The following is a 12,207-nucleotide window of genomic DNA, read 5'->3' on the forward strand; positions in this document are numbered from 1 at the left end:
TGAGCTGAGACATAAATGAGAAGTGTAGAAGTGGGCATAGGCAGTCTAAACTCAAGAAATGGTGAGCTGTGTGAAGAGAAAGAAGCAGAAGCAACTTCCAGACTGGTCAAAGCCAGTCATCCACCACTTGCCCTTACTCAGCACTTAAGTCCCACCGCCACCACCACCACCATCACCACCACCGTTCTCAAAAGCAAGGTTTACAGGATGCTAAGGGTAATAAAGCCAAGACAGACCACAGCTTATCTGCTAAACCTCCTGCAAAGCCAGAACCCAAGCCTAAAAAGACTCTTGCAAAGAAAGGATAGAAGATACCCAAAGGGAGAAAAAGAGAAAACTGGCAACGATGGGAATAACCATACAAAAAAAGGAGATGCCAAATAGACCAGGCATCAAGGCTAAGGGGCTGGAGATCGCACATGAGGCATGTGTAGTTTTGACAAGTGAATACTTCTGTGAGTGTACTGTTTAAAATTCTATTTTTTGTCAAGTTTTATAAAAATGTAGAGTTTTGTTTTAACTGTAGAATAGATAAACAAGATTATACTCTAAAGCACAGGGAAATATACACAAGATCTTATGGTAGCTCACAGAGAAAAAAATGTGACAATGAATATATATATGTTCATGTATAACTGAAAAATTGTGCTTTACACTGGAATTTGACACAACATTGTAAAATGATTATAAATCAATAAAAAATGTTAAAGATGAAAAAAATGTAGAGTTTTAAGTTCTTTTAAAGCTATGTTGTTAGACTGCTTCATTATTTTGAGGTGGGAGGCTGTTTAAAAACGTCACGAAGAGAAAGTCTCAGCAGCAGATTGAAATGGGGGAAAATAATACTCCCTTCTAGCTTTTTGAAAGAATTCTGGTTCCCAAGAGGAGAGGTTCCCCAATGTTAGCACACATTGGCCACTTGGCACAAACTTCTTGTTATATAGGGAAACTATTTTTTTTTAATGCTGTCTTCTCCCTTAAACTCAAAGATATCCTCCGAAATTAAATATATTGGACACCAGAATAAAAGGCAATCTGGACCTTCCACAATATTGAAAGGGCATCACTCAAGCTGTCCTTTCCTTTCTCTTTCTTTCCTTCTTTCTTTTCTTTTTTTTTTCTTTCTTTTCTTCTTTCTTTCTTTCTTTCTTTCTTTCTTTCTTTCTTTCTTTCTTTCTTTCTTTCTTTCTTTCTTTCTTTCTTTCTTTCTTTATCTCTCTCTCTCTCTCTCTCTTTCTTTCAACATTGTACAGACAGAATTCTGTAACTTTTTTAATGAAAGAAAACCATTTCATCAAAATTAGTTAGCTCATGAAAAGTTAACAAATTAACTGAATATGGTTCCAAAGGTGTTTTGGGCCTAGCTTAACCTGTCCAGGCACCAGTCCATATAGTGATAATGTTTCTGCAGTAGAACTCAGTAGAACTCACAATAACCCTTTCCTACTGGCACTCTAGCAATCTATTCTAAGGACTCAGTATGGGTTGGGTCAGAGCCCCAGACCCAGACTGTGGTGGTGCCTTAGCAGATGAAGTATAAACAGCCTGAACTGAGGCAGACACCATGTGAAATAGATAAACAAAGAAGCAAATAAATAATACATATATAAAACATATATATGATAGATATCACTGTAGATAGATGCCAAATAGTGATATAGATGACATAGGTATAAATCTAAAAGTGGTTCCTGACACAAGCTTCTAAAATCCTTGTAAATAGGAGTGCTAGAAGTATCTTTTGTTCTAGCATTTAGTCTTTGATTCCAGTTCCTGACACAGAGCTCCTAAATCCCTTGGAATTTCCTGGATGATAGGACTGTCTTTGGTTCTAATGAGGTGACTCTTTGTGGAATCTTGGATGGTCACCAGAAAGACCAAGCCATGATTAGAAGCTTGGAATTTTCTGCCCCATCCCTCATTCTTTAGAGAAAGGGAAAGTGTGGGAAATGGAGGTGATAAAGCCCATGTGATAAATTCTCTGTAAAAATCCCAATATTATGGGGTTCAGGGAACTTCCAGGTTGGCAAACACATCCACATATGGGAGGGTGACATACTCCAACTCCACAGGTACAGAAGCTCCTGCTCTCAGGACCCTTACATATTCCCCTATGAACCTCTTCTTCTGGCTGTTCATTTGTGCCCTTTATCATATTCTTTATTATACAATAAACTGATATTTATTTGTAGAAGTTGTGGGCAACTTGGGGACCTACTACTTGCAATTGGAGTCTGAAGTAGAGGGCAGTCACATGGAGCTGAGCCTTTAACCTATGGGGTCTGGATTAACTTTGGTTAGTGTCAAAATTGAGTTGAATTATAGAATACCCAGCTGGTGTCACAGAGAATTGCTCAGTGTGGGGAAAACCCCATATATCTGATGCCAGAACAGCTATGAATGTGGAAGTAGTGTGAGAGTAAAGGAGAAACTCACAGGGGCAAGAGTGGGTTTACCCCCGTTGATCTTCTTACTTCATGTGGTGAGAGTACCATCTGGACCTTAATATTTTTCTAAAAAAAATTTTAAATGGAGGTACTGAGGATTGAACCCAGCACCTCATGCATGCTAAGTAGGCACTCTACCACTGAGCTCTACCCACCCTCCCTGGACCTTGATGCTCTTGCTTAGAAGATGCCCTTCCCCTAAATGACTTGGCCATTCTTCCTCTTTGGGCTTACTCTACTTTCCTTCTGCTCTGACTGGATGATCTATTCTAGCATTCTGATCACTATTTGTATATTTACATAAGTAGATGATTATCTATTCAACTTGTCTTTATTCTGGTCACTTTTATTGTAACTGGAAGAATAAATATAGTTTTAGGTCTCATCCTGACTGATGAACACACTTGGAACATAGCAAAAGCCCGGATGACATTTGGAAAATAATCAGCTTGTAGATGTGGCCAGATGTTATAATCTCTTGGAAGTATCTCCCGAAAGATAGCTTTTCTACTATTTATGGATGGTAAATTATGACTTTCTGGTAATTGGTTCTATGAGAGTATTCTTTGAATACATTCCCTGAAACTTGACAAACCTGAAAGCTATTCAGAATCTGTTTGTTCACAAGTTCTAGCTTATTGCATGTTCCTGAATTTAAAATGGGACAATACTTTAGGGTCGAGTACGTGCATGATCTGTTTAGCACATCTGATGTCTTTTTGAGAACAGAAAATCGAATGATATAGTCTAACATGGTTAATAGCATTCTACAGGAAAATGTGTTCTGAATGCTAAACAATCAAATTGCAGAAGAATATTGTCAGTTATTCCAAAAAGGTAGAAGATAAGGAAGATTGAGGAAAAGAGAGGATATGGCAAAGTTGGAGGAAAAGAACTACCATTTAATAAGCTCATAAATCAGACTTTGGTCAAGGAGCTCATATATTATCTTATCTATTCCATAATGGGACTCTGGAAGGTAGGTGTTGTTGTGCTTACTTTACAGGTAAAGATACTGAGCCTCAGAAAAGCCTACATACTCACATTTACGTCACTAATAAGGAATGAAGTTGGGATTCGATCCAAGTGAGTTTATATCACTCCAGGCTGCTGAGGAGATGTGGGAGACCTTTGAGAGGGTAAGTCTCACTATTCAGTAGGAGCTAAACTACACTGTAGAAAATTAAGTAGGAAATGTGTGGGCATGATGTGGAGGCAGTGATGGAGACCACAGGTTTGAGTATTATTCACTGTCACCCTGCCAGACATCTTGTGTCCAGCCTCAGCTGTACTTTCCTCAGTGCTGCCAATCATTCTTTTACTTGTCTCCTCTCCTCAGGGATTACTGCGAAGATTCACATTCACCTTGAGCATTCCATCACATCTCATGTGCCTTTCTAAGTTGATTATCCTGCCTATCCCACAGATATGATTGAGCCTCTCATAAAAATCACTCAACTGCTTATCCTGCAGGAAAATGAATCTATGCCACCTTAACCTTGCTTCCTCCTGCCTCAGGAAAAAGGATAGCATCTGTCCGTCATGACAGCCATAAAAATGTTCAGCCCTCTCTCATTTTTTTCTTACAAAATATGTTCATTGTTCCCAGATATTTAGCAGCTGTGAAAAACAACACTAAAGCTTCAAGAAACAATACCCTGGACTCAATCTTAGTGCCCTAGGCATAAGACTTTGACATAGATATTGATGGGTACTGGCAGCGGTAGTAGTACCTTTGGTAAAGTGATACCATCAAGGAGCGATGATCATGATACTAAGCATCATCAGCCAGCCAAAGCAGAGGAGGAGGAAGATAGCAGATGCCCTGGGTGCTGCTTTGTGGAGCATGTATAAGACCTTGGACAATGGATTTCACTTCTCTGATCCTCAGTTTCTTACTTCACAAGTGGGCATAATAGTAGTACCTATATCACAGGGTTGTAATGACAACTTTCTCATCTTAAACAAAACTCTTCTTGACTCTGCATTCTCCCTCTTTCCTTCCCTTAGAAATCTAGTTCTCTGAAAGAAGAGTCCACAATCCCTGTTTCCTTATCTCTCATCCAGTCCTGAATCCAAAGCAGACAGGCTTCTGCCTTCCCCAAGCCACTGAAACTGTGATCTCTTGATGTCAAAATCAGTGGTCATTTTTAGCCTTCATCTTCCTGGGTCTTCCCTCAACATTCAACCTATTAACCACTCCTTCCCTAGAATTTTATGTTCTCTTTCCTCCATGACAGCACTTCTGTTTTATTTCTACCTCTCTGATTCTATTTCCTGTGTTCATTTTTATTATTGGTATTTCCAAAAATTGTGTCCTTCATCCTTTCTCTTCTCACACATGGTCCCTGAATAATTTACTCTTGTTCTGTGGCTTCATCTGTCCTCTATCACATTATTCATGAGGGAGTTTTTCTAATAAGAAGAGAAAGTTGATATTAATATAGGCAGTTGGCTCCTTCACAAGAGAGTGAGTCTCAAGGCAGCCTTCCCTCCACCCTCACCGTTGTCTGGTCTGCATGGCTTTTCTGACAAACAAACCCAGCCAAGGATGGTTTTCCACCAAGTCTGAGAGGTAATCTCTAAACTCTTGGAATGTCCAGCCTGTTAGGAGTGTCTTTGTTTGCCAGAGGGGCTTGCACTTGCCAGATAGTAACAATGTGATTTAGGGTAAAGGTTGTGAGCCACATCCAAAATGTGATTCAGGGTGGGGGTTTTGGGTCATATATATCAGCTCTACCTCCTGAAAGGGTGAAAATTGAGATCAGCCATATCGGAACCTAAATGTTGAAATCCAGTACTGACTCTGGACAGCAAGACTGGAGTAAGCTTCTCTGACTGACAATACTTCATGTGTATTGTCACACATCATTGCCAGGAAGAGTTGATGCTGCCCATGACTCCATGGGCAGAGGACATGTTTTCCAACCCTCCTGGGCTGTGCCACAAGCATCTCTTCCCTTGGCTGATCTTAATCTGTATCCTTTCCCTATAATAAACCATAAGTAAAGCAATTTTCAGTGATCTTTTTTTAACAAGTGGGGAGACAGACCCAGAGACATTAGCACAGCAAGAACCTCACACAGTGGCCAAGTGGCAGAGACAAGATTCAAACCCAAGCCCTGCAGTGTGCACTAATCCTGTGGTTCCAGCTCTGTTCTTGTTCACAGGGACTTGCAAGGGTGAGGCTCATGCTCACTGCCCTGGTCTGGGTACCAGAACCACTTGGAGAGTCCCTTATGTCCACTCAGTTATGAATGGAGGTGAATTTTAGTGAGTTATGAAAACTGAGTGTGATTTTGGGAACTCCCTAAATTAACAATTAATGTCAGAAGTGAGGGAGTTCTTAGTGACTTCTCTCTAACTTCATAGTTGGCTAACCTTTACAAATAATTTCTGGTGGTTGAGGAACTATAGATAGAAGTACCAACACTTTCTCCCCTTTTAGATCTTCCAGAACCACAGGTATGATCATCCTCAGGGATGGAGGTTCATAACAAAAGTGTTTTAACAGTGGTTTGCCTGTTCTAAATGTATCTCTGTATTTTGGGCAGATGGTACTCTCCTAGATGATGCTGTTTTTATTCATTGCCAAGATTAATTTTATGGCCCATGCTGTCCTTTATCTACATGATTAAATGTTTTATCATTTTGGAAATGAATTATAAGCTTTTTGAGCAATTATGGTATGGTTAGAATTCTTTATCCATAACACAGTAGTCTGTATGTTCAAAATTGTCTCTGTGTCTTTGATGGTTAGTTGATACTCTTTGAGGAAAAGCATGTGTAGCTGTAAGTAGAATCTCTGAGGTCCAAGTGCAGCAGCACAGAACCCATACATACAAATATTCTGGACGGAAACTGACAAAATAATAAGACTCCTGAAGAAGTCTTCCTGGTCAATATCTAGGCATTGTGAATGAAGTCCATGCACAGCTAGATGCAAAGCACTCATTCACACCTTTCATATTTTCTACGTCTCCTGAGTGTGACTCTCTTTGACCAATTTATGTGAGTATCCATAAGCAAGAAGAACCAGTGAATTGTTAGGAACGTCACTGTTTCTTATTATAGCCTATTGGTTGGGGTGGTATTGAAGTGAATGTGTGTGTGTGTGTGTACATGTGTGTGTGTTGAACTGGGTTGTGTTGGAAATACATTGCAAATTTGAGAAGGACTGGGTTCCTTAGAAATTCTAATATGTTTACTTCTTTAAATTGAGAAATTAAGATTGTGATATCACTTTGCTCATTTTTAAGGAAACTATTGTATATCACGAAGTCAATAAAACTTTAAAACTTTTAAACTTCTGAAAAAGAAAAAAAAACAGTGGTTTTCTACTTTTCTATGAATGTTCTGGAAAGCATTAAATTTCATTCACTTATCTCACTGTTCTCTAATCACCCTCCACTGCTCCCATTATTTGTGTAGAACAGTTTACAAGGCTGACCATGCTGTTATATTCTCAGGAGGTAAGTTTCTTGCATGTTTCAGTAAATATGCCATTTCCCTTTAAGGTAAAATTGACAAACCTTTATTTAGACTAAGGCAAAAAGAGAGAAGACTCAAATAAATAAAAACAGAAATGAAATAGGATGTATTACAACTGACATCACAGAAATACAAAACATCATAAGAAACTACTATGAACAATTATATGCCAACAAACTGGATAACCCAGAAGAAATGGATAAATTCCCAGAAACATGCGAACTGTCAAGACTGAATCATGAAGAGACAGAAAATTTGAACAGACCAGCAACAAAAAAGGAGATTGGATCAGCAATCAAAAACCTCTCAACAAAGAAAAAGCTGGCCGGGACCAGATGGTTTCACTGGTGAATACTATCAAACATTTAAAAAAAGAATTAACACCAATCCTTCTCAAACTCTTCCAAAAAAATTGAAGAGGAAGGAATATTCCTAAAATCATCTATTAGGCTAGCATTACCCTGATGCCAAAGCCATAAGGAACTACAAGGAAAGAAAACGACAGGCCAATATCTCTGATGAATACAGACACATAGATTCTCAACCAAATACTAGCACACCAACTTTAACAACACATTTAAAGAATTATACACCATGATCAAGCAGAAATTATCCCAGGAATGCAAGAACATTTCAACAAATACAAATAAATAAATATGATAAAGCATATTAATAGAATGAAAGATAAAAATCATATGATCACCTTAATAGATGCAGAAAAAGCATTTGAAAAAATTCAGTATCTCTTAGTGATAAAAAATCTCAACAAATGAGGCAAAGAAAGAATGCACTTCAACATAATAAAGGCCATGTATAACAAAATGTTAACATTATATTCAATAGTGAAAGGTTGAAAGCTTTTCTGCTAAGGTTAAAAACAAGACAAGGGTGCCCACTCTCACCACTCCTGTTCACCATAGGGCTGTAAGGCCTAGTCAGAGTCATTACAGTCAGCTAATAAAGGCATCCAATTGGAAAGCAAGAAGTAAATTTGTCTAGACCCAGTCCCTCATGGATTCCAAAGGATGACTGTATATGAATATAAACATCAGAATTTACAGTTGGCGGTAGGCCCCCTGTGAAAACAGACTAGGTTTGGCAGATATCTCTGTGTTTGTCACCTCCCACACACCCCTCAGCACCACCCCCGGCCCCCCTTCCTACATCCCCATCTCTCTTACCCAAGCCTGGCATGTGGCACACATAACTGTGTCAGCAAAAAGCAGCAAAGAGTCAGGGAATCTGAGATGAGGTATCAGTTAAGAGTGCTGTGACCTGTCTGAAGGGGTCAGGTGGCTTTTCTGCAACAGAGAGGGAGCTAGAGCATCACAGAAAGAGCAGAGGGTAAGTGGAAAGACAGAGCAGGCTTGTGGCTCACTAGCATTCCTCTGCTGAAAACTGGGACTGGGACTTCATCTGATTATACCTAAGACCCAATGCCTGGCTCTTTGTAAGTGTTTAGAAGCTGTTTTAAATGAATTAATAAAAATAATGGTTAATGTTTACTGACAACTTACATGGAGGTAGTCTCAATGCTACTTTAATATCTCTTATCTTGTTAAATACTTATAATCTTGTAGACCAAGAACTATGGTTATCCTCATTTCCCAGACGAGTAAACAAGGCATAGAGCATTAAAGTCATCTTGCCCAAGGCTAAACAGGGAGGAAGGGATAGAGCAAGACTCAAGTCTAGGCAGTGCGGCTAGAGCATCTGTGTGCTCACACACACACTGGGCAATACTATCAGAGTGAGAGAGGGAGAGGTTGGAGTTATACTGAGAAGAGTGCTGTGAGGGGCTGTGCTGTGAGTAACAAGGAATATGGACAATCTGTGGGTAAATGGACATTTCCTACATCACCTCATCTACTATATACCATCTTCTTGGAGAGGTTAATGAAGAGATATCAGCAAAAGCTTGTAGTTGTTTTCTCTTCCAACCAAATCTGGAAATCACCACACATTAAAACAGGAGAAATGGAAATTAGACACAGAGAAGAACCATGTTCTGAGATGCTGGAGTGGAAGACCTGCAAAGAGAGATGCTGGGACCAGACCTGCCTGAAAGGATTCTACTTTCCAGACTTTCAGTATTGAAAGAGGTTCCAATGCTGCAGGCACAAGACTTGGGATACCCAAGGCTACTTTGCTCTCCTTTCTTCTATCTTGATTTTCACATTTCAGAAGTTATGAAAACTGAACTAGGATCAGCTCTGAGCTCTAGACATCTGAATAAATTCCCACACCCAGGAGACCCTCACAGGAAGATTAACAGGATCATCCCCACCCACTGCCACCCCATATGTCTTGCAGTCACTACAGTATTCCGCTTTAGAGTTACAAAGTACTTTCACATCCATTCTACAGTTTTGCCCCCAAAATAACCCATGAGATTGGTAAGAGAAGGCAGTTTTTACCAGAACAACTCTGTGCTCCAACCACCATTTAGACTTTATACATCACAGCCCTTGCCCTCTGCATTGTAATTGTTGCCTTATGTACAGATTTCCCTCAACAGAGCATGGCTTATTTGAATGCAGACAAATGTCTTTCAACTGTATTTTCAATGCATAATACAGTGAATGATAAAAGTCATGTTAATGACAAATGAGGGGAACCAGGACCCTTCACCATAGTACTTAAGGTAGATCACTGGGTGTTTGGGGTCAGCATATGGGGGTCTAGTCATATCAGGCATGACTGATATGTGTCCTGGGCACAAGAAAGGGGTAACCTTGCTTCACAGAGCTTCATTCCCCAAAGGACATGTCACATGATCAGTGGGACCCAGAGAGAGAGAATGTGATTTATGAAGCGTGGAGACTGGAGTGTACATGAGACACATGAGATCTAATCACAATTCTCACACCTCTGCCCACATGGAAGTGACGTGTAGAAATCGGGGTCAGTTTCAGGAAAGCACAGCCAGATACTCATAGCCAGCTGATCTGAAGAGGGCATGACAATCTGTAGAGTCCAAATTTGCACGTGGGCAAGAGGAAAGTGAGGGCCCATAGAGGAAGTGGGTGTGCTTCTGGCTTCAGGCACTGGGCTTGAGGATTTCTGCTAACAGGAGGGTAGACTCTGTGGAGGTGTTGCCGGGAAGCCACTGACCAACGAGAACGTAACACTCTCATCGCATCTGCAGCCGATTTCTGCGACATCTCAAAGTACCACGTTATTAAAGCTGTGCACATTCCCAGGGACATTTTAACACTAACATAAAAATTTCAGGTGAGTTAGGAGAAGCATTCTATTGAAAACATCCAAAAATTTGGTCAAATTGTGATTGAAATGTGTTAGTGAGAAAGGTAACAAAATGTTCTTGTATTTTTTCAGCTTGATATTTAAAGTTCTCTATTTCATATTTTAATGTCATGCTTAGTTATTTTACATAGAAAAAATGTTAATGATAATTGAATGCAAAGTCACACCCTAAGAAATGTGACTGCTGTGCTTGCTCTATGGCCACTTTTGCATAACATACTTGAATTATAAATGTTTTGAAGATGAAATACTATTGGAAAGCTGTTTTTAAAATTAGGTGAGTTCTACCAATACTGCCATCATTTAAAACAATAACCATTTCTAACTTTGAGATGACACACATTTCCTTTTCAAAATATAATAGCATTCTATTCTTTATTAACTTTCTTTCACCTCCCCAGAGTTTCTGAATCTTTCTTCATATTCTTCTCTGCCACTGTACCAATCTCACAGAAGATTGAGTCCTGAGATCCTGAGAAATCCTATCCCTTTTCTGCTCCCAATTTTCCTCTGAATAGAAAAAAATACTGAGTATCACTAATAATTACTCAACTCTTATTGCTCATTCATCCATGCACTCATTCATTCAACATGTTTTGAGGAACTACTATGTACCAGTTGTTCTAATTGCTGAGAATAGAGTACTGAGCAAAGTCCTTCTTCTTAGAATTCTTAGATTTTACCATGATAAGTTCTATGGAATGTTGACCTGAAATAAATAGGCTGTCACTTATTTCTCTATCAAAGATGAGTTTATCTGGAATCAGCAAAAAATTGCAATTTGAGTTCTGCAACCATGATAAGCCATGTCAAAGTCCCCACACAGCAAAGGAAGGAAAACACTTTTATAGAGAGGAAAAGAAGGTTGGGAGGGCTATAGTTAACAAAGCTCATGGCTGTTCACTGGCTGATTCTTGCCAGGAAAGAAGAGTCTTTCTTCTTCCTGTTGGGCTCTGCTAACATCTCAGGGCATGAGAACTCTCCCTGTTGGTCTCCCAACTCTATTTAATTAAGGTTTCTGTTTATTAACTTTTTTACAGGAAAAAGAAATAATAAAGCAGAATAAAGGAATAGAGAGTAAAGATCAGGGAGTGTTGTATTATCAAGGGGACAAGGAAGCTGTCTTTAATAGGCAAAGTTGAGTAAATCTTAAGGAAGAGGTAGTCATGTGGATATCTAGGGGAAGAGCTTTCCTCTAGTGCAAAGACCTTGAGGTGGGAATGTCCCTGGAGTATTCAGTAACAGTGAGGTGGTTAGTGTAACAGATTTGGAAAAAGCTGGGTAAAAGAGCTAGGAGATGACATCATAATGGTGGCCAAGAGCCATCATGTAGGGTCTTGGAAGCCCTGGAAAGGATTTTGCATATTATTCTAAGTAATACAGAAAACAACTGGCAAACAGAGTAATAATGAGATCTGATTTACATATTATAAATGCTACTCTACTGGCCCATCAAGAATAGATTACAGGAAGCCAAGGTTGAAGTAAGGAGATTAGTTAGATAGCCATTGTAATAGTGCAGGCAAGAGACAGTGGTAGCAAAGGTTGGTAAAGGTGATAAGAAGTGATTGGGTTCGAGGCATTTTCTAAGGTAGAGCTAATAGAATTTGCTGGTAAATGAATACAGGATATGAGAAAGTGGAGCCAAGAATAATTTTAATTTTCTAGCATGAAAAACTTAGGGACTGTGCAACAGTTTACTGAGGTGAAGACAGGTGGAGGAAGAAAAAGAGGGTAGGGAAGCAAGAATTTGATTTGGCACATATGAAGTTTTAGATGTCTGTTAGACATTCAACTGGAGATGCTAAGTAGGTGACTGAATATACAAGACTGGAATTCAGGAAAAAGTCAGAGTTGGAAATAAAATTGGGTATTCAAATAAAGAGATTGAATGAGATCAGCTAACGAATCAGAATAGATAAAGAAATGAGTAAGTCTAAGGACTGAATCCGGAGACTTTTCAATATTCATGGATGAGAGATATTTGCAACTTTGAGCAAAG

Source organism: Camelus bactrianus, chromosome 21 (genome assembly GCF_048773025.1).
Source record: "Camelus bactrianus isolate YW-2024 breed Bactrian camel chromosome 21, ASM4877302v1, whole genome shotgun sequence".
Taxonomy (NCBI): Eukaryota; Metazoa; Chordata; class Mammalia; order Artiodactyla; family Camelidae; genus Camelus; species Camelus bactrianus.